At 41.9% G+C, this 23,937-nt stretch overlaps 1 non-coding gene and 24 pseudogenes across 1 annotated transcript; all 25 read left to right on the forward strand.

Annotated features, from left to right (window-relative positions):
- Window positions 1-61: 61 nt before the first annotated feature.
- Window positions 62-180, forward strand: LOC137115005 (5S ribosomal RNA; annotated as a pseudogene).
- An 857-nt stretch (window positions 181-1,037) lies between these two features.
- LOC137115006 (5S ribosomal RNA) lies at window positions 1,038-1,156 on the forward strand (annotated as a pseudogene).
- An 853-nt stretch (window positions 1,157-2,009) lies between these two features.
- LOC137115008 (5S ribosomal RNA) lies at window positions 2,010-2,128 on the forward strand (annotated as a pseudogene).
- An 853-nt stretch (window positions 2,129-2,981) lies between these two features.
- Window positions 2,982-3,100, forward strand: LOC137115010 (5S ribosomal RNA; annotated as a pseudogene).
- An 857-nt stretch (window positions 3,101-3,957) lies between these two features.
- Window positions 3,958-4,076, forward strand: LOC137115011 (5S ribosomal RNA; annotated as a pseudogene).
- Window positions 4,077-4,929: 853 nt separating this feature from the next.
- LOC137114606 (5S ribosomal RNA) lies at window positions 4,930-5,048 on the forward strand (annotated as a pseudogene).
- An 853-nt stretch (window positions 5,049-5,901) lies between these two features.
- Window positions 5,902-6,020, forward strand: LOC137114706 (5S ribosomal RNA; annotated as a pseudogene).
- Window positions 6,021-6,877: 857 nt separating this feature from the next.
- Window positions 6,878-6,996, forward strand: LOC137114737 (5S ribosomal RNA; annotated as a pseudogene).
- An 857-nt stretch (window positions 6,997-7,853) lies between these two features.
- Window positions 7,854-7,972, forward strand: LOC137115012 (5S ribosomal RNA; annotated as a pseudogene).
- Window positions 7,973-8,825: 853 nt separating this feature from the next.
- On the forward strand, window positions 8,826-8,944 carry LOC137114493 (5S ribosomal RNA; annotated as a pseudogene).
- Window positions 8,945-9,797: 853 nt separating this feature from the next.
- LOC137114494 (5S ribosomal RNA) lies at window positions 9,798-9,916 on the forward strand (annotated as a pseudogene).
- Window positions 9,917-10,771: 855 nt separating this feature from the next.
- On the forward strand, window positions 10,772-10,890 carry LOC137114559 (5S ribosomal RNA; annotated as a pseudogene).
- An 857-nt stretch (window positions 10,891-11,747) lies between these two features.
- On the forward strand, window positions 11,748-11,866 carry LOC137115226 (5S ribosomal RNA; annotated as a pseudogene).
- An 857-nt stretch (window positions 11,867-12,723) lies between these two features.
- On the forward strand, window positions 12,724-12,842 carry LOC137115013 (5S ribosomal RNA; annotated as a pseudogene).
- Window positions 12,843-13,695: 853 nt separating this feature from the next.
- Window positions 13,696-13,814, forward strand: LOC137114758 (5S ribosomal RNA; annotated as a pseudogene).
- Window positions 13,815-14,667: 853 nt separating this feature from the next.
- On the forward strand, window positions 14,668-14,786 carry LOC137114645 (5S ribosomal RNA; annotated as a pseudogene).
- Window positions 14,787-15,643: 857 nt separating this feature from the next.
- LOC137114739 (5S ribosomal RNA) lies at window positions 15,644-15,762 on the forward strand (annotated as a pseudogene).
- An 857-nt stretch (window positions 15,763-16,619) lies between these two features.
- Window positions 16,620-16,738, forward strand: LOC137115014 (5S ribosomal RNA; annotated as a pseudogene).
- An 853-nt stretch (window positions 16,739-17,591) lies between these two features.
- LOC137114646 (5S ribosomal RNA) lies at window positions 17,592-17,710 on the forward strand (annotated as a pseudogene).
- An 857-nt stretch (window positions 17,711-18,567) lies between these two features.
- LOC137114803 (5S ribosomal RNA) lies at window positions 18,568-18,686 on the forward strand (annotated as a pseudogene).
- Window positions 18,687-19,543: 857 nt separating this feature from the next.
- On the forward strand, window positions 19,544-19,662 carry LOC137115016 (5S ribosomal RNA; annotated as a pseudogene).
- Window positions 19,663-20,515: 853 nt separating this feature from the next.
- LOC137115178 (5S ribosomal RNA) lies at window positions 20,516-20,634 on the forward strand (annotated as a pseudogene).
- An 853-nt stretch (window positions 20,635-21,487) lies between these two features.
- LOC137115009 (5S ribosomal RNA) lies at window positions 21,488-21,606 on the forward strand. Its single transcript, XR_010913549.1, has one exon. It is a non-coding gene; the product is annotated as a 5S ribosomal RNA (ribosomal RNA).
- Window positions 21,607-22,459: 853 nt separating this feature from the next.
- LOC137114647 (5S ribosomal RNA) lies at window positions 22,460-22,578 on the forward strand (annotated as a pseudogene).
- An 857-nt stretch (window positions 22,579-23,435) lies between these two features.
- On the forward strand, window positions 23,436-23,554 carry LOC137114804 (5S ribosomal RNA; annotated as a pseudogene).
- The last annotated feature ends 383 nt before the right edge of the window (window positions 23,555-23,937 follow it).

The raw sequence follows: 23,937 nt of genomic DNA on the forward strand, positions 1-23,937 counted from the left end.
GCAAGTGTCATGCATTCTGCTTCTCCAGCGTTTTTAAGAGCTGTTGATGATGTCAAATGCAGCTTACGGCCACACCGCTCTCTAAGCGCCCGATCTCGTCCGATCTCGGCAGCCAAATAGAGCCGGGCCTGGTTAGTACTTGGTAGGAAGACCGCCTGGGAATACCAGGTGCTGTAAGCTTTTTTGCTTGGGTTTACGGGCAGCACAAGCTGGTGTTACTGCCTATTTATTCATAGAAATTGTTCTATATTTTCATCAAATTTTGTTCTTTCATTGCTGTTTTGCTACTTTATTGGTTTGCCAACCATCGTGCTTCATTACTAGTAGACCATGTTACGGTCCTGGCCATATGTGTTGTTTTTATTTTCTTGTTCTTATAGGTGCCCTGCCTGATTGGCCGGATTGGGGGGCAGTACAGGAAGCTGATTGGTCCATCCTACACTTCCTGGAGTTTTAAAAGTACGGTTCCCAACAGCTAGCGAGGCTCTTTCTGGCATCAGCACCTGTTTGCTGTTCTTGGTTTCCAAACCGTATTTAGCATTTTTGAATTGTTAGGTTTTGTGCCGTGGTTTTGTTTATAAATTGTATATTTTGTAAATAGTATTAAATCTGTAGGGGTGAACTGCCATTTTCTTTGGACTGTTTTCACATTAGGGAGTTATGGTTAGCGACTGTCTTTTGGTTTGTTTATTTCTATCAGGCTAGCTAGCACTTTCTGTGGGAAATGGCTTATTTTGTTTATTATGTTGGCCTTGGTTCGCCCTGAGTTGTAGTGTCATGTTTTGTTTGACACTTTCTTTCGTTTAAAATAAATATCATTCTGTTGGAACATCTCGATCCTGGATTATGGTTTGGAGACCGGAGAGGGAACATCCTAATTTATCTTTGTATGTTGCACCCTGACCCCCTAGACAGGGGCGTAACAGACCAGTACAGTTATAGTACTTTGTACTTTGCCACATTTATCTTCTTCTTAGCAAGTGTCATGCATTCTGCTTCTCCAGCGTTTTTAAGAGCTGTTGATGATGTCAAATGCAGCTTACGGCCACACCGCTCTCTAAGCGCCCGATCTCGTCCGATCTCGGCAGCCAAATAGAGCCGGGCCTGGTTAGTACTTGGTAGGAAGACCGCCTGGGAATACCAGGTGCTGTAAGCTTTTTTGCTTGGGTTTACGGGCAGCACAAGCTGGTGTTACTGCCTATTTATTCATAGAAATTGTTCTATATTTTCATCAAATTTTGTTCTTTCATTGCTGTTTTGCTACTTTATTGGTTTGCCAACCATCGTGCTTCATTACTAGTAGACCATGTTACGGTCCTGGCCATATGTGTTGTTTTTATTTTCTTGTTCTTATAGGTGCCCTGCCTGATTGGCCGGATTGGGGGGCAGTACAGGAAGCTGATTGGTCCATCCTACACTTCCTGGAGTTTTAAAAGTACGGTTCCCAACAGCAAGCGAGGCTCTTTCTGGCATCAGCACCTATTTGCTGTTCTTGGTTTCCAAACCTTATTTAGCATTTTTGAATTGTTAGGTTTTGTGACGTGGTTTTGTTATAAATTGTATATTTTGTAAATAGTATTAAATCTGTAGGGGTGAACTGCCATTTTCTTTGGACCGTTTTCACATTAGGGAGTTAGGGTTAGCGACTGTCTTTTGGTTTGTTTATTTCTATCAGGCTAGCTAGCACTTTCTGTGGGAAATGGCTTATTTTGTTTATTATGTTGGCCTTGGTTCGCCCTGAGTTGTGTCATTTTTTGTTTGTCACTTTCTTTCGTTTAAAATAAATATCATTCTGTTGGAACATCTCGATCCTGGATTTTGGTTTGGGGATCGGAGAGGGAACATGCTAATTTATCTTTGTATGTTGCACCCTGACCCCCTAGACAGGGGCGTAACAGACCAGTACAGTTATAGTACTTTGTACTTTGCCACATTTATCTTCTTCTTAGCAAGTGTCATGCATTCTGCTTCTCCAGCGTTTTTAAGAGCTGTTGATGATGTCAAATGCAGCTTACGGCCACACCGCTCTCTAAGCGCCCGATCTCGTCCGATCTCGGCAGCCAAATAGAGCCGGGCCTGGTTAGTACTTGGTAGGAAGACCGCCTGGGAATACCAGGTGCTGTAAGCTTTTTTGCTTGGGTTTACGGGCAGCACAAGCTGGTGTTACTGCCTATTTATTCATAGAAATTGTTCTATATTTTCATCAAATTTTGTTCTTTCATTGCTGTTTTGCTACTTTATTGGTTTGCCAACCATCGTGCTTCATTACTAGTAGACCATGTTACGGTCCTGGCCATATGTGTTGTTTTTATTTTCTTGTTCTTATAGGTGCCCTGCCTGATTGGCCGGATTGGGGGGCAGTACAGGAAGCTGATTGGTCCATCCTACACTTCCTGGAGTTTTAAAAGTACGGTTCCCAACAGCAAGCGAGGCTCTTTCTGGCATCAGCACCTGTTTGCTGTTCTTGGTTTCCAAACCTTATTTAGCATTTTTGAATTGTTAGGTTTTGTGACGTGGTTTTGTTATAAATTGTATATTTTGTAAATAGTATTAAATCTGTAGGGGTGAACTGCCATTTTCTTTGGACCGTTTTCACATTAGGGAGTTAGGGTTAGCGACTGTCTTTTGGTTTGTTTATTTCTATCAGGCTAGCTAGCACTTTCTGTGGGAAATGGCTTATTTTGTTTATTATGTTGGCCTTGGTTCGCCATGAGTTGTGTCATTTTTTGTTTGTCACTTTCTTTCGTTTAAAATAAATATCATTCTGTTGGAACATCTCGATCCTGGATTTTGGTTTGGGGATCGGAGAGGGAACATGCTAATTTATCTTTGTATGTTGCACCCTGACCCCCTAGACAGGGGCGTAACAGACCAGTACAGTTATAGTACTTTGTACTTTGCCACATTTATCTTCTTCTTAGTAAGTGTCATGCATTCTGCTTCTCTAGCGTTTTTAAGAGCTGTTGATGATGTCAAATGCAGCTTACGGCCACACCGCTCTCTAAGCGCCCGATCTCGTCCGATCTCGGCAGCCAAATAGAGCCGGGCCTGGTTAGTACTTGGTAGGAAGACCGCCTGGGAATACCAGGTGCTGTAAGCTTTTTTGCTTGGGTTTACGGGCAGCACAAGCTGGTGTTACTGCCTATTTATTCATAGAAATTGTTCTATATTTTCATCAAATTTTGTTCTTTCATTGCTGTTTTGCTACTTTATTGGTTTGCCAACCATCGTGCTTCATTACTAGTAGACCATGTTACGGTCCTGGCCATATGTGTTGTTTTTATTTTCTTTTTCTTATAGGTGCCCTGCCTGATTGGCCGGATTGGGGGGCAGTACAGGAAGCTGATTGGTCCATCCTACACTTCCTGGAGTTTTAAAAGTACGGTTCCCAACAGCTAGCGAGGCTCTTTCTGGCATCAGCACCTGTTTGCTGTTCTTGGTTTCCAAACCTTATTTAGCATTTTTGAATTGTTAGGTTTTGTGCCGTGGTTTTGTTTATAAATTGTATATTTTGTAAATAGTATTAAATCTGTAGGGGTGAACTGCCATTTTCTTTGGACTGTTTTCACATTAGGGAGTTATGGTTAGCGACTGTCTTTTGGTTTGTTTATTTCTATCAGGCTAGCTAGCACTTTCTGTGGGAAATGGCTTATTTTGTTTATTATGTTGGCCTTGGTTCGCCCTGAGTTGTAGTGTCATGTTTTGTTTGACACTTTCTTTCGTTTAAAATAAATATCATTCTGTTGGAACATCTCGATCCTGGATTATGGTTTGGAGACCGGAGAGGGAACATCCTAATTTATCTTTGTATGTTGCACCCTGACCCCCTAGACAGGGGCGTAACAGACCAGTACAGTTATAGTACTTTGTACTTTGCCACATTTATCTTCTTCTTAGCAAGTGTCATGCATTCTGCTTCTCCAGCGTTTTTAAGAGCTGTTGATGATGTCAAATGCAGCTTACGGCCACACCGCTCTCTAAGCGCCCGATCTCGTCCGATCTCGGCAGCCAAATAGAGCCGGGCCTGGTTAGTACTTGGTAGGAAGACCGCCTGGGAATACCAGGTGCTGTAAGCTTTTTTGCTTGGGTTTACGGGCAGCACAAGCTGGTGTTACTGCCTATTTATTCATAGAAATTGTTCTATATTTTCATCAAATTTTGTTCTTTCATTGCTGTTTTGCTACTTTATTGGTTTGCCAACCATCGTGCTTCATTACTAGTAGACCATGTTACGGTCCTGGCCATATGTGTTGTTTTTATTTTCTTGTTCTTATAGGTGCCCTGCCTGATTGGCCGGATTGGGGGGCAGTACAGGAAGCTGATTGGTCCATCCTACACTTCCTGGAGTTTTAAAAGTACGGTTCCCAACAGCAAGCGAGGCTCTTTCTGGCATCAGCACCTGTTTGCTGTTCTTGGTTTCCAAACCTTATTTAGCATTTTTGAATTGTTAGGTTTTGTGACGTGGTTTTGTTATAAATTGTATATTTTGTAAATAGTATTAAATCTGTAGGGGTGAACTGCCATTTTCTTTGGACCGTTTTCACATTAGGGAGTTAGGGTTAGCGACTGTCTTTTGGTTTGTTTATTTCTATCAGGCTAGCTAGCACTTTCTGTGGGAAATGGCTTATTTTGTTTATTATGTTGGCCTTGGTTCGCCCTGAGTTGTGTCATTTTTTGTTTGTCACTTTCTTTCGTTTAAAATAAATATCATTCTGTTGGAACATCTCGATCCTGGATTTTGGTTTGGGGATCGGAGAGGGAACATGCTAATTTATCTTTGTATGTTGCACCCTGACCCCCTAGACAGGGGCGTAACAGACCAGTACAGTTATAGTACTTTGTACTTTGCCACATTTATCTTCTTCTTAGCAAGTGTCATGCATTCTGCTTCTCCAGCGTTTTTAGGAGCTGTTGATGATGTCAAATGCAGCTTACGGCCACACCGCTCTCTAAGCGCCCGAGCTCGTCCGATCTCGGCAGCCAAATAGAGCCGGGCCTGGTTAGTACTTGGTAGGAAGACCGCCTGGGAATACCAGGTGCTGTAAGCTTTTTTGCTTGGGTTTACGGGCAGCACAAGCTGGTGTTACTGCCTATTTATTCATAGAAATTGTTCTATATTTTCATCAAATTTTGTTCTTTCATTGCTGTTTTGCTACTTTATTGGTTTGCCAACCATCGTGCTTCATTACTAGTAGACCATGTTACGGTCCTGGCCATATGTGTTGTTTTTATTTTCTTGTTCTTATAGGTGCCCTGCCTGATTGGCCAGATTGGGGGGCAGTACAGGAAGCTGATTGGTCCATCCTACACTTCCTGGAGTTTTAAAAGTACGGTTCCCAACAGCAAGTGAGGCTCTTTCTGGCATCAGCACCTGTTTGCTGTTCTTGGTTTCCAAACCTTATTTAGCATTTTTGAATTGTTAGGTTTTGTGACGTGGTTTTGTTATAAATTGTATATTTTGTAAATAGTATTAAATCTGTAGGGGTGAACTGCCATTTTCTTTGGACCGTTTTCACATTAGGGAGTTAGGGTTAGCGACTGTCTTTTGGTATGTTTATTTCTATCAGGCTAGCTAGCACTTTCTGTGGGAAATGGCTTATTTTGTTTATTATGTTGGCCTTGGTTCGCCATGAGTTGTGTCATTTTTTGTTTGTCACTTTCTTTCGTTTAAAATAAATATCATTCTGTTGGAACATCTCGATCCTGGATTTTGGTTTGGGGATCGGAGAGGGAACATGCTAATTTATCTTTGTATGTTGCACCCTGACCCCCTAGACAGGGGCGTAACAGACCAGTACAGTTATAGTACTTTGTACTTTGCCACATTTATCTTCTTCTTAGCAAGTGTCATGCATTCTGCTTCTCCAGCGTTTTTAAGAGCTGTTGATGATGTCAAATGCAGCTTACGGCCCCACCGCTCTCTAAGCGCTCGATCTCGTCCGATCTCGGCAGCCAAATAGAGCCGAGCCTGGTTAGTACTTGGTAGGAAGACCGCCTGGGAATACCAGGTGCTGTAAGCTTTTTTGCTTAGGTTTACGGGCAGCACAAGCTGGTGTTACTGCCTATTTATTCATAGAAATTGTTCTATATTTTCATCAAATTTTGTTCTTTCATTGCTGTTTTGCTACTTTATTGGTTTGCCAACCATCGTGCTTCATTACTAGTAGACCATGTTACGGTCCTGGCCATATGTGTTGTTTTTATTTTTTTGTTCTTATAGGTGCCCTGCCTGATTGGCCGGATTGGGGGGCAGTACAGGAAGCTGATTGGTCCATCCTACACTTCCTGGAGTTTTAAAAGTACGGTTCCCAACAGCTAGCGAGGCTCTTTCTGGCATCAGCACCTGTTTGCTGTTCTTGGTTTCCAAACCTTATTTAGCATTTTTGAATTGTTAGGTTTTGTGCCGTGGTTTTGTTTATAAATTGTATATTTTGTAAATAGTATTAAATCTGTAGGGGTGAACTGCCATTTTCTTTGGACTGTTTTCACATTAGGGAGTTAGGGTTAGCGACTGTCTTTTGGTTTGTTTATTTCTATCAGGCTAGCTAGCACTTTCTGTGGGAAATGGCTTATTTTGTTTATTATGTTGGCCTTGGTTCGCCCTGAGTTGTAGTGTCATGTTTTGTTTGACACTTTCTTTCGTTTAAAATAAATATCATTCTGTTGGAACATCTCGATCCTGGATTTTGGTTTGGGGATCGGAGAGGGAACATGCTAATTTATCTTTGTATGTTGCACCCTGACCCCCTAGACAGGGGCGTAACAGACCAGTACAGTTATAGTACTTTGTACTTTGCCACATTTATCTTCTTCTTAGCAAGTGTCATGCATTCTGCTTCTCCAGCGTTTTTAAGAGCTGTTGATGATGTCAAATGCAGCTTACGGCCACACTGCTCTCTAAGCGCCCGATCCCGTCCGATCTCAGCAGCCAAATATGGCCGGGCCTTGTTAGTACTTGGTAGGAAGACCGCCTGGGAATACCAGGTGCTGTAAGCTTCTTTGCTTGGGTTTACGGGCAGCACAAGCTGGTGTTACTGCCTATTTATTCATAGAAATTGTTCTATATTTTCATCAAATTTTGTTCTTTCATTGCTGTTTTGCTACTTTATTGGTTTGCCAACCATCGTGCTTCATTACTAGTAGACCATGTTACAGTCCTGGCCATATGTGTTGTTTTTATTTTCTTGTTCTTATAGGTGCCCTGCCTGATTGGCCGGATTGGGGGGCAGTACAGGAAGCTGATTGGTCCATCCTACACTTCCTGGAGTTTTAAAAGTACGGTTCCCAACAGCTAGCGAGGCTCTTTCTGGCATCAGTACCTGTTTGCTTTTCTTGGTTTCCAAACCTTATTTAGCATTTTTGAATTGTTAGGTTTTGTGCCGTGGATTTGTTTATAAATTGTATATTTTGTAAATAGTATTAAATCTGTAGGGGTGAACTGCCATTTTCTTTGGAGTGTTTTCACATTAGGGAGTTAGGGTTAGCGACTATCTTTTGGTTTGTTTATTTCTATCAGGCTAGCTAACACTTTCGGTGGGAAATGGCTTATTTTGTTTATTATGTTGGCCTTGGTTCGCCCTGAGTTGTAGAGTCATGTTTTGTTTGACACTTTCTTTCGTTTAAAATAAATATCATTCTGTTGGAACATCTCAATCCTGGATTTTGGTTTGAGGATCGGAGAGGGAACATCCAAATTTATCTTTGTCTGTTTCACCCTGACCCCCTAGACAGGGGCGTAACAGACCAGTACAGTTATAGTACTTTGTACTTTGCCATATTTATCTTCTTCTTAGCAAGTGTCATGCATTCTGCTTCTCCAGCGTTTTTAAGAGCTGTTGATGATGTCAAATGCAGCTTACGGCCACACCGCTCTCTAAGCGCCCGATCTCGTCCGATCTCGGCAGCCAAATAGAGCCGGGCCTGGTTAGTACTTGGTAGGAAGACCGCCTGGGAATACCAGGTGCTGTAAGCTTTTTTGCTTGGGTTTACGGGCAGCACAAGCTGGTGTTACTGCCTATTTATTCATAGAAATTATTCTATATTTTCATCAAATTTTGTTCTTTCATTGCTGTTTTGCTACTTTATTGGTTTGCCAACCATCGTGCTTCATTACTAGTAGACCATGTTACGGTCCTGGCCATATGTGTTGTTTTTATTTTCTTGTTCTTATAGGTGCCCTGCCTGATTGGCCGGATTGGGGGGCAGTACAGGAAGCTGATTGGTCCATCCTACACTTCCTGGAGTTTTAAAAGTACGGTTCCTAACAGCAAGCGAGGCTCTTTCTGGCATCAGCACCTGTTTGCTGTTCTTGGTTTCCAAACCTTATTTAGCATTTTTGAATTGTTAGGTTTTGTGACGTGGTTTTGTTATAAATTGTATATTTTGTAAATAGTATTAAATCTGTAGGGGTGAACTGCCATTTTCTTTGGACCGTTTTCACATTAGGGAGTTAGGGTTAGCGACTGTCTTTTGGTTTGTTTATTTCTATCAGGCTAGCTAGCACTTTCTGTGGGAAATGGCTTATTTTGTTTATTATGTTGGCCTTGGTTCGCCATGAGTTGTGTCATTTTTTGTTTGTCACTTTCTTTCGTTTAAAATAAATATCATTCTGTTGGAACATCTCGATCCTGGATTTTGGTTTGGGGATCGGAGAGGGAACATGCTAATTTATCTTTGTATGTTGCACCCTGACCCCCTAGACAGGGGCGTAACAGACCAGTACAGTTATAGTACTTTGTACTTTGCCACATTTATCTTCTTCTTAGCAAGTGTCATGCATTCTGCTTCTCCAGCGTTTTTAAGAGCTGTTGATGATGTCAAATGCAGCTTACGGCCCCACCGCTCTCTAAGCGCCCGATCTCGTCCGATCTCGGCAGCCAAATAGAGCCGGGCCTGGTTAGTACTTGGTAGGAAGACCGCCTGGGAATACCAGGTGCTGTAAGCTTTTTTGCTTGGGTTTACGGGCAGCACAAGCTGGTGTTACTGCCTATTTATTCATAGAAATTGTTCTATATTTTCATCAAATTTTGTTCTTTCATTGCTGTTTTGCTACTTTATTGGTTTGCCAACCATCGTGCTTCATTACTAGTAGACCATGTTACGGTCCTGGCCATATGTGTTGTTTTTATTTTCTTGTTCTTATAGGTGCCCTGCCTGATTGGCCGGATTGGGGGGCAGTACAGGAAGCTGATTGGTCCATCCTACACTTCCTGGAGTTTTAAAAGTACGGTTCCCAACAGCAAGCGAGGCTCTTTCTGGCATCAGCACCTGTTTGCTGTTCTTGGTTTCCAAACCTTATTTAGCATTTTTGAATTGTTAGGTTTTGTGACGTGGTTTTGTTATAAATTGTATATTTTGTAAATAGTATTAAATCTGTAGGGGTGAACTGCCATTTTCTTTGGACCGTTTTCACATTAGGGAGTTAGGGTTAGCGACTGTCTTTTGGTTTGTTTATTTCTATCAGGCTAGCTAGCACTTTCTGTGGGAAATGGCTTATTTTGTTTATTATGTTGGCCTTGGTTCGCCATGAGTTGTGTCATTTTTTGTTTGTCACTTTCTTTCGTTTAAAATAAATATCATTCTGATGGAACATCTCGATCCTGGATTTTGGTTTGGGGATCGGAGAGGGAACATGCTAATTTATCTTTGTATGTTGCACCCTGACCCCCTAGACAGGGGCGTAACAGACCAGTACAGTTATAGTACTTTGTACTTTGCCACATTTATCTTCTTCTTAGCAAGTGTCATGCATTCTGCTTCTCCAGCGTTTTTAAGAGCTGTTGATGATGTCAAATGCAGCTTACGGCCCCACCGCTCTCTAAGCGCCCGATCTCGTCCGATCTCGGCAGCCAAATAGAGCCGGGCCTGGTTAGTACTTGGTAGGAAGACCGCCTGGGAATACCAGGTGCTGTAAGCTTTTTTGCTTGGGTTTACGGGCAGCACAAGCTGGTGTTACTGCCTATTTATTCATAGAAATTGTTCTATATTTTCATCAAATTTTGTTCTTTCATTGCTGTTTTGCTACTTTATTGGTTTGCCAACCATCGTGCTTCATTACTAGTAGACCATGTTACGGTCCTGGCCATATGTGTTGTTTTTATTTTCTTGTTCTTATAGGTGCCCTGCCTGATTGGCCGGATTGGGGGGCAGTACAGGAAGCTGATTGGTCCATCCTACACTTCCTGGAGTTTTAAAAGTACGGTTCCCAACAGCAAGCGAGGCTCTTTCTGGCATCAGCACCTGTTTGCTGTTCTTGGTTTCCAAACCTTATTTAGCATTTTTGAATTGTTAGGTTTTGTGACGTGGTTTTGTTATAAATTGTATATTTTGTAAATAGTATTAAATCTGTAGGGGTGAACTGCCATTTTCTTTGGACCGTTTTCACATTAGGGAGTTAGGGTTAGCGACTGTCTTTTGGTTTGTTTATTTCTATCAGGCTAGCTAGCACTTTCTGTGGGAAATGGCTTATTTTGTTTATTATGTTGGCCTTGGTTCGCCCTGAGTTGTTTTTCATTTTTTGTTTGTCACTTTCTTTCGTTTAAAATAAATATCATTCTGTTGGAACATCTCGATCCTGGATTTTGGTTTGGGGATCGGAGAGGGAACATGCTAATTTATCTTTGTATGTTGCACCCTGACCCCCTAGACAGGGGCGTAAAAGACCAGTACAGTTATAGTACTTTGTACTTTGCCACATTTATCTTCTTCTTAGCAAGTGTCATGCATTCTGCTTCTCCAGCGTTTTTAAGAGCTGTTGATGATGTCAAATGCAGCTTACGGCCACACCGCTCTCTAAGCGCCCGATCTCGTCCGATCTCGGCAGCCAAATAGAACCGGGCCTGGTTAGTACTTGGTAGGAAGACCGCCTGGGAATACCAGGTGCTGTAAGCTTTTTTGCTTGGGTTTACGGGCAGCACAAGCTGGTGTTACTGCCTATTTATTCATAGAAATTGTTCTATATTTTCATCAAATTTTGTTCTTTCATTGCTGTTTTGCTACTTTATTGGTTTGCCAACCATCGTGCTTCATTACTAGTAGACCATGTTACGGTCCTGGCCATATGTGTTGTTTTTATTTTGTTGTTCTTATAGGTGCCCTGCCTGATTGGCCGGATTGGGGGGCAGTACAGGAAGCTGATTGGTCCATCCTACACTTCCTGGAGTTTTAAAAGTACGGTTCCCAACAGCTAGCGAGGCTCTTTCTGGCATCAGCACCTGTTTGCTGTTCTTGGTTTCCAAACCTTATTTAGCATTTTTGAATTGTTAGGTTTTGTGCCGTGGTTTTGTTTATAAATTGTATATTTTGTAAATAGTATTAAATCTGTAGGGGTGAACTGCCATTTTCTTTGGAGTGTTTTCACATTAGGGAGTTAGGGTTAGCGACTGTCTTTTGGTTTGTTTATTTCTATCAGGCTAGCTAGCACTTTCTGTGGGAAATGGCTTATTTTGTTTATTATGTTGGCCTTGGTTCGCCCTGAGTTGTAGTGTCATGTTTTGTTTGACACTTTCTTTCGTTTAAAATAAATATCATTCTGTTGGAACATCTCGATCCTGGATTTTGGTTTGGGGATCGGAGAGGGAACATGCTAATTTATCTTTGTATGTTGCACCCTGACCCCCTAGACAGCGGCGTAACAGACCAGTACAGTTATAGTACTTTGTACTTTGCCACATTTATCTTCTTCTTAGCAAGTGTCATGCATTCTGCTTCTCCAGCGTTTTTAGGAGCTGTTGATGATGTCAAATGCAGCTTACGGCCACACCGCTCTCTAAGCGCCCGATCTCGTCCGATCTCGGCAGCCAAATAGAGCCGGGCCTGGTTAGTACTTGGTAGGAAGACCGCCTGGGAATACCAGGTGCTGTAAGTTTTTTTGCTTGGGTTTACGGGCAGCACAAGCTGGTGTTACTGCCTATTTATTCATAGAAATTGTTCCATATTTTCATCAAATTTTGTTCTTTCATTGCTGTTTTGCTACTTTATTGGTTTGTCAACCATCGTGCTTCATTACTAGTAGACCATGTTACGGTCCTGGCCATATGTGTTGTTTTTATTTTGTTGTTCTTATAGGTGCCCTGCCTTATCTGCCGGATTGGGGGGCAGTACAGGAAGCTGATTGGTCCATCCTTCACTTCCTGGAGTTTTAAAAGTACGGTTCCCAACAGCTAGCGAGGCTCTTTCTGGCAGCAGCACCTGTTTGCTGTTCTTGGTTTCCAAACCTTATTTAGCATTTTTGAATTGTTAGGTTTTGTGCCGTGGTTTTGTTTATAAATTGTATATTTTGTAAATAGTATTAAATCTGTAGGGGTGAACTGCCATTTTCTTTGGAGTGTTTTCACATTAGGGAGTTAGGGTTAGCGACTATCTTTTGGTTTGTTTATTTCTATCAGGCTAGCTAACACTTTCTGTGGGAAATGGCTTATTTTGTTTATTATGTTGGCCTTGGTTCGCCATGAGTTGTAGTGTCATGTTTTGTTTGACACTTTCTTTCGTTTAAAATAAATATCATTCTGTTGGAACATCTCAATCCTGGATTTTGGTTTGAGGATCGGAGAGGGAACATCCAAATTTATCTTTGTATGTTTCACCCTGACCCCCTAGACAGGGGCGTAACAGACCAGTACAGTTATAGTACTTTGTACTTTGCCATATTTATCTTCTTCTTAGCAAGTGTCATGCAATCTGCTTCTCCAGCGTTTTTAAGAGCTGTTGATGATGTCAAATGCAGCTTACGGCCACACCGCTCTCTAAGCGCCCGATCTCGTCCGATCTCGGCAGCCAAATAGAGCCGGGCCTGGTTAGTACTTGGTAGGAAGACCGCCTGGGAATACCAGGTGCTGTAAGCTTTTTTGCTTGGGTTTACGGGCAGCACAAGCTGGTGTTACTGCCTATTTATTCATAGAAATTGTTCTATATTTTCATCAAATTTTGTTCTTTCATTGCTGTTTTGCTACTTTATTGGTTTGCCAACCATCGTGCTTCATTACTAGTAGACCATGTTACGGTCCTGGCCATATGTGTTGTTTTTATTTTCTTGTTCTTATAGGTGCCCTGCCTGATTGGCCAGATTGGGGGGCAGTACAGGAAGCTGATTGGTCCATCCTACACTTCCTGGAGTTTTAAAAGTACGGTTCCCAACAGCAAGCGAGGCTCTTTCTGGCATCAGCACCTGTTTGCTGTTCTTGGTTTCCAAACCTTATTTAGCATTTTTGAATTGTTAGGTTTTGTGACGTGGTTTTGTTATAAATTGTATATTTTGTAAATAGTATTAAATCTGTAGGGGTGAACTGCCATTTTCTTTGGACCGTTTTCACATTAGGGAGTTAGGGTTAGCGACTGTCTTTTGGTTTGTTTATTTCTATCAGGCTAGCTAGCACTTTCTGTGGGAAATGGCTTATTTTGTTTATTATGTTGGCCTTGGTTCGCCATGAGTTGTGTCATTTTTTGTTTGTCACTTTCTTTCGTTTAAAATAAATATCATTCTGTTGGAACATCTCGATCCTGGATTTTGGTTTGGGGATCGGAGAGGGAACATGCTAATTTATCTTTGTATGTTGCACCCTGACCCCCTAGACAGGGGCGTAACAGACCAGTACAGTTATAGTACTTTGTACTTTGCCACATTTATCTTCTTCTTAGCAAGTGTCATGCATTCTGCTTCTCCAGCGTTTTTAAGAGCTGTTGATGATGTCAAATGCAGCTTACGGCCCCACCGCTCTCTAAGCGCTCGATCTCGTCCGATCTCGGCAGCCAAATAGAGCCGAGCCTGGTTAGAACTTGGTAGGAAGACCGCCTGGGAATACCAGGTGCTGTAAGCTTTTTTGCTTAGGTTTACGGGCAGCACAAGCTGGTGTTACTGCCTATTTATTCATAGAAATTGTTCTATATTTTCATCAAATTTTGTTCTTTCATTGCTGTTTTGCTACTTTATTGGTTTGCCAACCATCGTGCTTCATTACTAGTAGACCATGTTACGGTCCTGGCCATATGTGTTGTTTTTATTTTCTTGTTCTTATAGGTGCCCTGCCTGATTGGCCGGATTGGGGGGCAGTACAGGAAGCTGATTGGTCCATCCTACACTTCCTGGAGTTTTAAAAGTACGGTTCCCAACAGCAAGCGAGGCTCTTTCTGGCATCAGCACCTGTTTGCTGTTCTTGGTTTCCAAACCTTATTTAGCATTTTTGAATTGTTAGGTTTTGTGACGTGGTTTTGTTATAAATTGTATATTTTGTAAATAGTATTAAATCTGTAGGGGTGAACTGCCATTTTCTTTGGACCGTTTTCACATTAGGGAGTTAGGGTTAGCGACTGTCTTTTGGTTTGTTTATTTCTATCAGGCTAGCTAGCACTTTCTGTGGGAAATGGCTTATTTTGTTTATTATGTTGGCCTTGGTTCGCCATGAGTTGTGTCATTTTTTGTTTGTCACTTTCTTTCGTTTAAAATAAATATCATTCTGTTGGAACATCTCGATCCTGGATTTTGGTTTGGGGATCGGAGAGGGAACATGCTAATTTATCTTTGTATGTTGCACCCTGACCCCCTAGACAGGGGCGTAACAGACCAGTACAGTTATAGTACTTTGTACTTTGCCACATTTATCTTCTTCTTAGCAAGTGTCATGCATTCTGCTTCTCCAGCGTTTTTAAGAGCTGTTGATGATGTCAAATGCAGCTTACGGCCCCACCGCTCTCTAAGTGCCCGATCTCGTCCGATCTCGGCAGCCAAATAGAGCCGGGCCTGGTTAGTACTTGGTAGGAAGACCGCCTGGGAATACCAGGTGCTGTAAGCTTTTTTGCTTGGGTTTACGGGCAGCACAAGCTGGTGTTACTGCCTATTTATTCATAGAAATTGTTCTATATTTTCTTCAAATTTTGTTCTTTCATTGCTGTTTTGCTACTTTATTGGTTTGCCAACCATCGTGCTTCATTACTAGTAGACCATGTTACGGTCCTGGCCATATGTGTTGTTTTTATTTTGTTGTTCTTATAGGTGCCCTGCCTGATTGGCCGGATTGGGGGGCAGTACAGGAAGCTGATTGGTCCATCCTACACTTCCTGGAGTTTTAAAAGTACGGTTCCCAACAGCTAGCGAGGCTCTTTCTGGCATCAGCACCTGTTTGCTGTTCTTGGTTTCCAAACCTTATTTAGCATTTTTGAATTGTTAGGTTTTGTGCCGTGGTTTTGTTTATAAATTGTATATTTTGTAAATAGTATTAAATCTGTAGGGGTGAACTGCCATTTTCTTTGGACTGTTTTCACATTAGGGAGTTAGGGTTAGCGACTGTCTTTTGGTTTGTTTATTTCTATCAGGCTAGCTAGCACTTTCTGTGGGAAATGGCTTATTTTGTTTATTATGTTGGCCTTGGTTCGCCCTGAGTTGTAGTGTCATGTTTTGTTTGACACTTTCTTTCGTTTAAAATAAATATCATTCTGTTGGAACATCTCGATCCTGGATTTTGGTTTGGGTATCGGAGAGGGAACATGCTAATTTATCTTTGTATGTTGCACCCTGACCCCCTAGACAGGGGCGTAACAGACCAGTACAGTTATAGTACTTTGTACTTTGCCACATTTATCTTCTTCTTAGCAAGTGTCATGCATTCTGCTTCTCCAGCGTTTTTAAGAGCTGTTGATGATGTCAAATGCAGCTTACGGCCACACTGCTCTCTAAGCGCCCGATCCCGTCCGATCTCAGCAGCCAAATATGGCCGGGCCTTGTTAGTACTTGGTAGGAAGACCGCCTGGGAATACCAGGTGCTGTAAGCTTCTTTGCTTGGGTTTACGGGCAGCACAAGCTGGTGTTACTGCCTATTTATTCATAGAAATTGTTCTATATTTTCATCAAATTTTGTTCTTTCATTGCTGTTTTGCTACTTTATTGGTTTGCCAACCATCGTGCTTCATTACTAGTAGACCATGTTACAGTCCTGGCCATATGTGTTGTTTTTATTTTCTTGTTCTTATAGGTGCCCTGCCTGATTGGCCGGATTGGGGGGCAGCACAGGAAGCTGATTGGTCCATCCTACACTTCCTGGAGTTTTAAAAGTACGGTTCCCAACAGCTAGCGAGGCTCTTTCTGGCATCAGCACCTGTTTGCTTTTCTTGGTTTCCAAACCTTATTTAGCATTTTTGAATTGTTAGGTTTTGTGCCGTGGATTTGTTTATAAATTGTATATTTTGTAAATAGTATTAAATCTGTAGGGGTGAACTGCCATTTTCTTTGGAGTGTTTTCACATTAGGGAGTTAGGGTTAGCGACTATCTTTTGGTTTGTTTATTTCTATCAGGCTAGCTAACACTTTCGGTGGGAAATGGCTTATTTTGTTTATTATGTTGGCCTTGGTTCGCCCTGAGTTGTAGAGTCATGTTTTGTTTGACACTTTCTTTCGTTTAAAATAAATATCATTCTGTTGGAACATCTCAATCCTGGATTTTGGTTTGAGGATCGGAGAGGGAACATCCAAATTTATCTTTGTCTGTTTCACCCTGACCCCCTAGACAGGGGCGTAACAGACCAGTACAGTTATAGTACTTTGTACTTTGCCATATTTATCTTCTTCTTAGCAAGTGTCATGCATTCTGCTTCTCCAGCGTTTTTAAGAGCTGTTGATGATGTCAAATGCAGCTTACGGCCACACCGCTCTCTAAGCGCCCGATCTCGTCCGATCTCGGCAGCCAAATAGAGCCGGGCCTGGTTAGTACTTGGTAGGAAGACCGCCTGGGAATACCAGGTGCTGTAAGCTTTTTTGCTTGGGTTTACGGGCAGCACAAGCTGGTGTTACTGCCTATTTATTCATAGAAATTGTTCTATATTTTCATCAAATTTTGTTCTTTCATTGCTGTTTTGCTACTTTATTGGTTTGCCAACCATCGTGCTTCATTACTAGTAGACCATGTTACGGTCCTGGCCATATGTGTTGTTTTTATTTTCTTGTTCTTATAGGTGCCCTGCCTGATTGGCCGGATTGGGGGGCAGTACAGGAAGCTGATTGGTCCATCCTACACTTCCTGGAGTTTTAAAAGTACGGTTCCTAACAGCAAGCGAGGCTCTTTCTGGCATCAGCACCTGTTTGCTGTTCTTGGTTTCCAAACCTTATTTAGCATTTTTGAATTGTTAGGTTTTGTGACGTGGTTTTGTTATAAATTGTATATTTTGTAAATAGTATTAAATCTGTAGGGGTGAACTGCCATTTTCTTTGGACCGTTTTCACATTAGGGAGTTAGGGTTAGCGACTGTCTTTTGGTTTGTTTATTTCTATCAGGCTAGCTAGCACTTTCTGTGGGAAATGGCTTATTTTGTTTATTATGTTGGCCTTGGTTCGCCATGAGTTGTGTCATTTTTTGTTTGTCACTTTCTTTCGTTTAAAATAAATATCATTCTGTTGGAACATCTCGATCCTGGATTTTGGTTTGGGGATCGGAGAGGGAACATGCTAATTTATCTTTGTATGTTGCACCCTGACCTCCTAGACAGGGGCGTAACAGACCAGTACAGTTATAGTACTTTGTACTTTGCCACATTTATCTTCTTCTTAGCAAGTGTCATGCATTCTGCTTCTCCAGCGTTTTTAAGAGCTGTTGATGATGTCAAATGCAGCTTACGGCCCCACCGCTCTCTAAGTGCCCGATCTCGTCCGATCTCGGCAGCCAAATAGAGCCGGGCCTGGTTAGTACTTGGTAGGAAGACCGCCTGGGAATACCAGGTGCTGTAAGCTTTTTTGCTTGGGTTTACGGGCAGCACAAGCTGGTGTTACTGCCTATTTATTCATAGAAATTGTTCTATATTTTCATCAAATTTTGTTCTTTCATTGCTGTTTTGCTACTTTATTGGTTTGCCAACCATCGTGCTTCATTACTAGTAGACCATGTTACGGTCCTGGCCATATGTGTTGTTTTTATTTTGTTGTTCTTATAGGTGCCCTGCCTGATTGGCCGGATTGGGGGGCAGTACAGGAAGCTGATTGGTCCATCCTACACTTCCTGGAGTTTTAAAAGTACGGTTCCCAACAGCTAGCGAGGCTCTTTCTGGCATCAGCACCTGTTTGCTGTTCTTGGTTTCCAAACCTTATTTAGCATTTTTGAATTGTTAGGTTTTGTGCCGTGGTTTTGTTTATAAATTGTATATTTTGTAAATAGTATTAAATCTGTAGGGGTGAACTGCCATTTTCTTTGGACTGTTTTCACATTAGGGAGTTAGGGTTAGCGACTGTCTTTTGGTTTGTTTATTTCTATCAGGCTAGCTAGCACTTTCTGTGGGAAATGGCTTATTTTGTTTATTATGTTGGCCTTGGTTCGCCCTGAGTTGTAGTGTCATGTTTTGTTTGACACTTTCTTTCGTTTAAAATAAATATCATTCTGTTGGAACATCTCGATCCTGGATTTTGGTTTGGGGATCGGAGAGGGAACATGCTAATTTATCTTTGTATGTTGCACCCTGACCCCCTAGACAGGGGCGTAACAGACCAGTACAGTTATAGTACTTTGTACTTTGCCACATTTATCTTCTTCTTAGCAAGTGTCATGCATTCTGCTTCTCCAGCGTTTTTAAGAGCTGTTGATGATGTCAAATGCAGCTTACGGCCACACTGCTCTCTAAGCGCCCGATCCCGTCCGATCTCAGCAGCCAAATATGGCCGGGCCTTGTTAGTACTTGGTAGGAAGACCGCCTGGGAATACCACGTGCTGTAAGCTTCTTTGCTTGGGTTTACGGGCAGCACAAGCTGGTGTTACTGCCTATTTATTCATAGAAATTGTTCTATATTTTCATCAAATTTTGTTCTTTCATTGCTGTTTTGCTACTTTATTGGTTTGCCAACCATCGTGCTTCATTACTAGTAGACCATGTTACAGTCCTGGCCATATGTGTTGTTTTTATTTTCTTGTTCTTATAGGTGCCCTGCCTGATTGGCCGGATTGGGGGGCAGTACAGGAAGCTGATTGGTCCATCCTACACTTCCTGGAGTTTTAAAAGTACGGTTCCCAACAGCTAGCGAGGCTCTTTCTGGCATCAGCACCTGTTTGCTTTTCTTGGTTTCCAAACCTTATTTAGCATTTTTGAATTGTTAGGTTTTGTGCCGTGGATTTGTTTATAAATTGTATATTTTGTAAATAGTATTAAATCTGTAGGGGTGAACTGCCATTTTCTTTGGAGTGTTTTCACATTAGGGAGTTAGGGTTAGCGACTATCTTTTGGTTTGTTTATTTCTATCAGGCTAGCTAACACTTTCGGTGGGAAATGGCTTATTTTGTTTATTATGTTGGCCTTGGTTCGCCCTGAGTTGTAGAGTCATGTTTTGTTTGACACTTTCTTTCGTTTAAAATAAATATCATTCTGTTGGAACATCTCAATCCTGGATTTTGGTTTGAGGATCGGAGAGGGAACATCCAAATTTATCTTTGTCTGTTTCACCCTGACCCCCTAGACAGGGGCGTAACAGACCAGTACAGTTATAGTACTTTGTACTTTGCCATATTTATCTTCTTCTTAGCAAGTGTCATGCATTCTGCTTCTCCAGCGTTTTTAAGAGCTGTTGATGATGTCAAATGCAGCTTACGGCCACACCGCTCTCTAAGCGCCCGATCTCGTCCGATCTCGGCAGCCAAATAGAGCCGGGCCTGGTTAGTACTTGGTAGGAAGACCGCCTGGGAATACCAGGTGCTGTAAGCTTTTTTGCTTGGGTTTACGGGCAGCACAAGCTGGTGTTACTGCCTATTTATTCATAGAAATTGTTCTATATTTTCATCAAATTTTGTTCTTTCATTGCTGTTTTGCTACTTTATTGGTTTGCCAACCATCGTGCTTCATTACTAGTAGACCATGTTACGGTCCTGGCCATATGTGTTGTTTTTATTTTCTTGTTCTTATAGGTGCCCTGCCTGATTGGCCGGATTGGGGGGCAGTACAGGAAGCTGATTGGTCCATCCTACACTTCCTGGAGTTTTAAAAGTACGGTTCCTAACAGCAAGCGAGGCTCTTTCTGGCATCAGCACCTGTTTGCTGTTCTTGGTTTCCAAACCTTATTTAGCATTTTTGAATTGTTAGGTTTTGTGACGTGGTTTTGTTATAAATTGTATATTTTGTAAATAGTATTAAATCTGTAGGGGTGAACTGCCATTTTCTTTGGACCGTTTTCACATTAGGGAGTTAGGGTTAGCGACTGTCTTTTGGTTTGTTTATTTCTATCAGGCTAGCTAGCACTTTCTGTGGGAAATGGCTTATTTTGTTTATTATGTTGGCCTTGGTTCGCCATGAGTTGTGTCATTTTTTGTTTGTCACTTTCTTTCGTTTAAAATAAATATCATTCTGTTGGAACATCTCGATCCTGGATTTTGGTTTGGGGATCGGAGAGGGAACATGCTAATTTATCTTTGTATGTTGCACCCTGACCCCCTAGACAGGGGCGTAACAGACCAGTACAGTTATAGTACTTTGTACTTTGCCACATTTATCTTCTTCTTAGTAAGTGTCATGCATTGTGCTTCTCTAGCGTTTTTAAGAGCTGTTGATGATGTCAAATGCAGCTTACGGCCAAACCGCTCTCTAAGCGCCCGATCTCGTCCGATCTCGGCAGCCAAATAGAGCCGGGCCTGGTTAGTACTTGGTAGGAAGACCGCCTGGGAATACCAGGTGCTGTAAGCTTTTTTGCTTGGGTTTACGGGCAGCACAAGCTGGTGTTACTGCCTATTTATTCATAGAAATTGTTCTATATTTTCATCAAATTTTGTTCTTTCATTGCTGTTTTGCTACTTTATTGGTTTGCCAACCATCGTTCTTCATTACTAGTAGACCATGTTACGGTCCTGGCCATATGTGTTGTTTTTATTTTCTTGTTCTTATAGGTGCCCTGCCTGATTGGCCGGATTGGGGGGCAGTACAGGAAGCTGATTGGTCCATCCTACACTTCCTGGAGTTTTAAAAGTACGGTTCCCAACAGCAAGCGAGGCTCTTTCTGGCATCAGCACCTGTTTGCTGTTCTTGGTTTCCAAACCTTATTTAGCATTTTTGAATTGTTAGGTTTTGTGACGTGGTTTTGTTATAAATTGTATATTTTGTAAATAGTATTAAATCTGTAGGGGTGAACTGCCATTTTCTTTGGACCGTTTTCACATTAGGGAGTTAGGGTTAGCGACTGTCTTTTGGTTTGTTTATTTCTATCAGGCTAGCTAGCACTTTCTGTGGGAAATGGCTTATTTTGTTTATTATGTTGGCCTTGGTTCGCCATGAGTTGTGTCATTTTTTGTTTGTCACTTTCTTTCGTTTAAAATAAATATCATTCTGTTGGAACATCTCGATCCTGGATTTTGGTTTGGGGATCGGAGAGGGAACATGCTAATTTATCTTTGTATGTTGCACCCTGACCCCCTAGACAGGGGCGTAACAGACCAGTACAGTTATAGTACTTTGTACTTTGCCACATTTATCTTCTTCTTAGTAAGTGTCATGCATTGTGCTTCTCTAGCGTTTTTAAGAGCTGTTGATGATGTCAAATGCAGCTTACGGCCAAACCGCTCTCTAAGCGCCCGATCTCGTCCGATCTCGGCAGCCAAATAGAGCCGGGCCTGGTTAGTACTTGGTAGGGAGACCGCCTGGGAATACCAGGTGCTGTAAGCTTTTTTGCTTGGGTTTACGGGCAGCACAAGCTGGTGTTACTGCCTATTTATTCATAGAAATTGTTCTATATTTTCATCAAATTTTGTTCTTTCATTGCTGTTTTGCTACTTTATTGGTTTGCCAACCATCGTGCTTCATTACTAGTAGACCATGTTACGGTCCTGGCCATATGTGTTGTTTTTATTTTCTTGTTCTTATAGGTGCCCTGCCTGATTGGCCGGATTGGGGGGCAGTACAGGAAGCTGATTGGTCCATCCTACACTTCCTGGAGTTTTAAAAGTACGGTTCCTAACAGCAAGCGAGGCTCTTTCTGGCATCAGCACCTGTTTGCTGTTCTTGGTTTCCAAACCTTATTTAGCATTTTTGAATTGTTAGGTTTTGTGACGTGGTTTTGTTATAAATTGTATATTTTGTAAATAGTATTAAATCTGTAGGGGTGAACTGCCATTTTCTTTGGACCGTTTTCACATTAGGGAGTTAGGGTTAGCGACTGTCTTTTGGTTTGTTTATTTCTATCAGGCTAGCTAGCACTTTCTGTGGGAAATGGCTTATTTTGTTTATTATGTTGGCCTTGGTTCGCCATGAGTTGTGTCATTTTTTGTTTGTCACTTTCTTTCGTTTAAAATAAATATCATTCTGTTGGAACATCTCGATCCTGGATTTTGGTTTGGGGATCGGAGAGGGAACATGCTAATTTATCTTTGTATGTTGCACCCTGACCTCCTAGACAGGGGCGTAACAGACCAGTACAGTTATAGTACTTTGTACTTTGCCACATTTATCTTCTTCTTAGCAAGTGTCATGCATTCTGCTTCTCCAGCGTTTTTAAGAGCTGTTGATGATGTCAAATGCAGCTTACGGCCCCACCGCTCTCTAAGTGCCCGATCTCGTCCGATCTCGGCAGCCAAATAGAGCCGGGCCTGGTTAGTACTTGGTAGGAAGACCGCCTGGGAATACCAGGTGCTGTAAGCTTTTTTGCTTGGGTTTACGGGCAGCACAAGCTGGTGTTACTGCCTATTTATTCATAGAAATTGTTCTATATTTTCATCAAATTTTGTTCTTTCATTGCTGTTTTGCTACTTTATTGGTTTGCCAACCATCGTGCTTCATTACTAGTAGACCATGTTACGGTCCTGGCCATATGTGTTGTTTTTATTTTGTTGTTCTTATAGGTGCCCTGCCTGATTGGCCGGATTGGGGGGCAGTACAGGAAGCTGATTGGTCCATCCTACACTTCCTGGAGTTTTAAAAGTACGGTTCCCAACAGCTAGCGAGGCTCTTTCTGGCATCAGCACCTGTTTGCTGTTCTTGGTTTCCAAACCTTATTTAGCATTTTTGAATTGTTAGGTTTTGTGCCGTGGTTTTGTTTATAAATTGTATATTTTGTAAATAGTATTAAATCTGTAGGGGTGAACTGCCATTTTCTTTGGACTGTTTTCACATTAGGGAGTTAGGGTTAGCGACTGTCTTTTGGTTTGTTTATTTCTATCAGGCTAGCTAGCACTTTCTGTGGGAAATGGCTTATTTTGTTTATTATGTTGGCCTTGGTTCGCCCTGAGTTGTAGTGTCATGTTTTGTTTGACACTTTCTTTCGTTTAAAATAAATATCATTCTGTTGGAACATCTCGATCCTGGATTTTGGTTTGGGGATCGGAGAGGGAACATGCTAATTTATCTTTGTATGTTGCACCCTGACCCCCTAGACAGGGGCGTAACAGACCAGTACAGTTATAGTACTTTGTACTTTGCCACATTTATCTTCTTCTTAGCAAGTGTCATGCATTCTGCTTCTCCAGCGTTTTTAAGAGCTGTTGATGATGTCAAATGCAGCTTACGGCCACACTGCTCTCTAAGCGCCCGATCCCGTCCGATCTCAGCAGCCAAATATGGCCGGGCCTTGTTAGTACTTGGTAGGAAGACCGCCTGGGAATACCACGTGCTGTAAGCTTCTTTGCTTGGGTTTACGGGCAGCACAAGCTGGTGTTACTGCCTATTTATTCATAGAAATTGTTCTATATTTTCATCAAATTTTGTTCTTTCATTGCTGTTTTGCTACTTTATTGGTTTGCCAACCATCGTGCTTCATTACTAGTAGACCATGTTACAGTCCTGGCCATATGTGTTGTTTTTATTTTCTTGTTCTTATAGGTGCCCTGCCTGATTGGCCGGATTGGGGGGCAGTACAGGAAGCTGATTGGTCCATCCTACACTTCCTGGAGTTTTAAAAGTACGGTTCCCAACAGCTAGCGAGGCTCTTTCTGGCATCAGCACCTGTTTGCTTTTCTTGGTTTCCAAACCTTATTTAGCATTTTTGAATTGTTAGGTTTTGTG

The sequence above is a fragment of the Channa argus genome, unplaced genomic scaffold (assembly GCF_033026475.1).
Source record: "Channa argus isolate prfri unplaced genomic scaffold, Channa argus male v1.0 Contig020, whole genome shotgun sequence".
In the NCBI taxonomy this organism is placed as follows: Eukaryota; Metazoa; Chordata; class Actinopteri; order Anabantiformes; family Channidae; genus Channa; species Channa argus.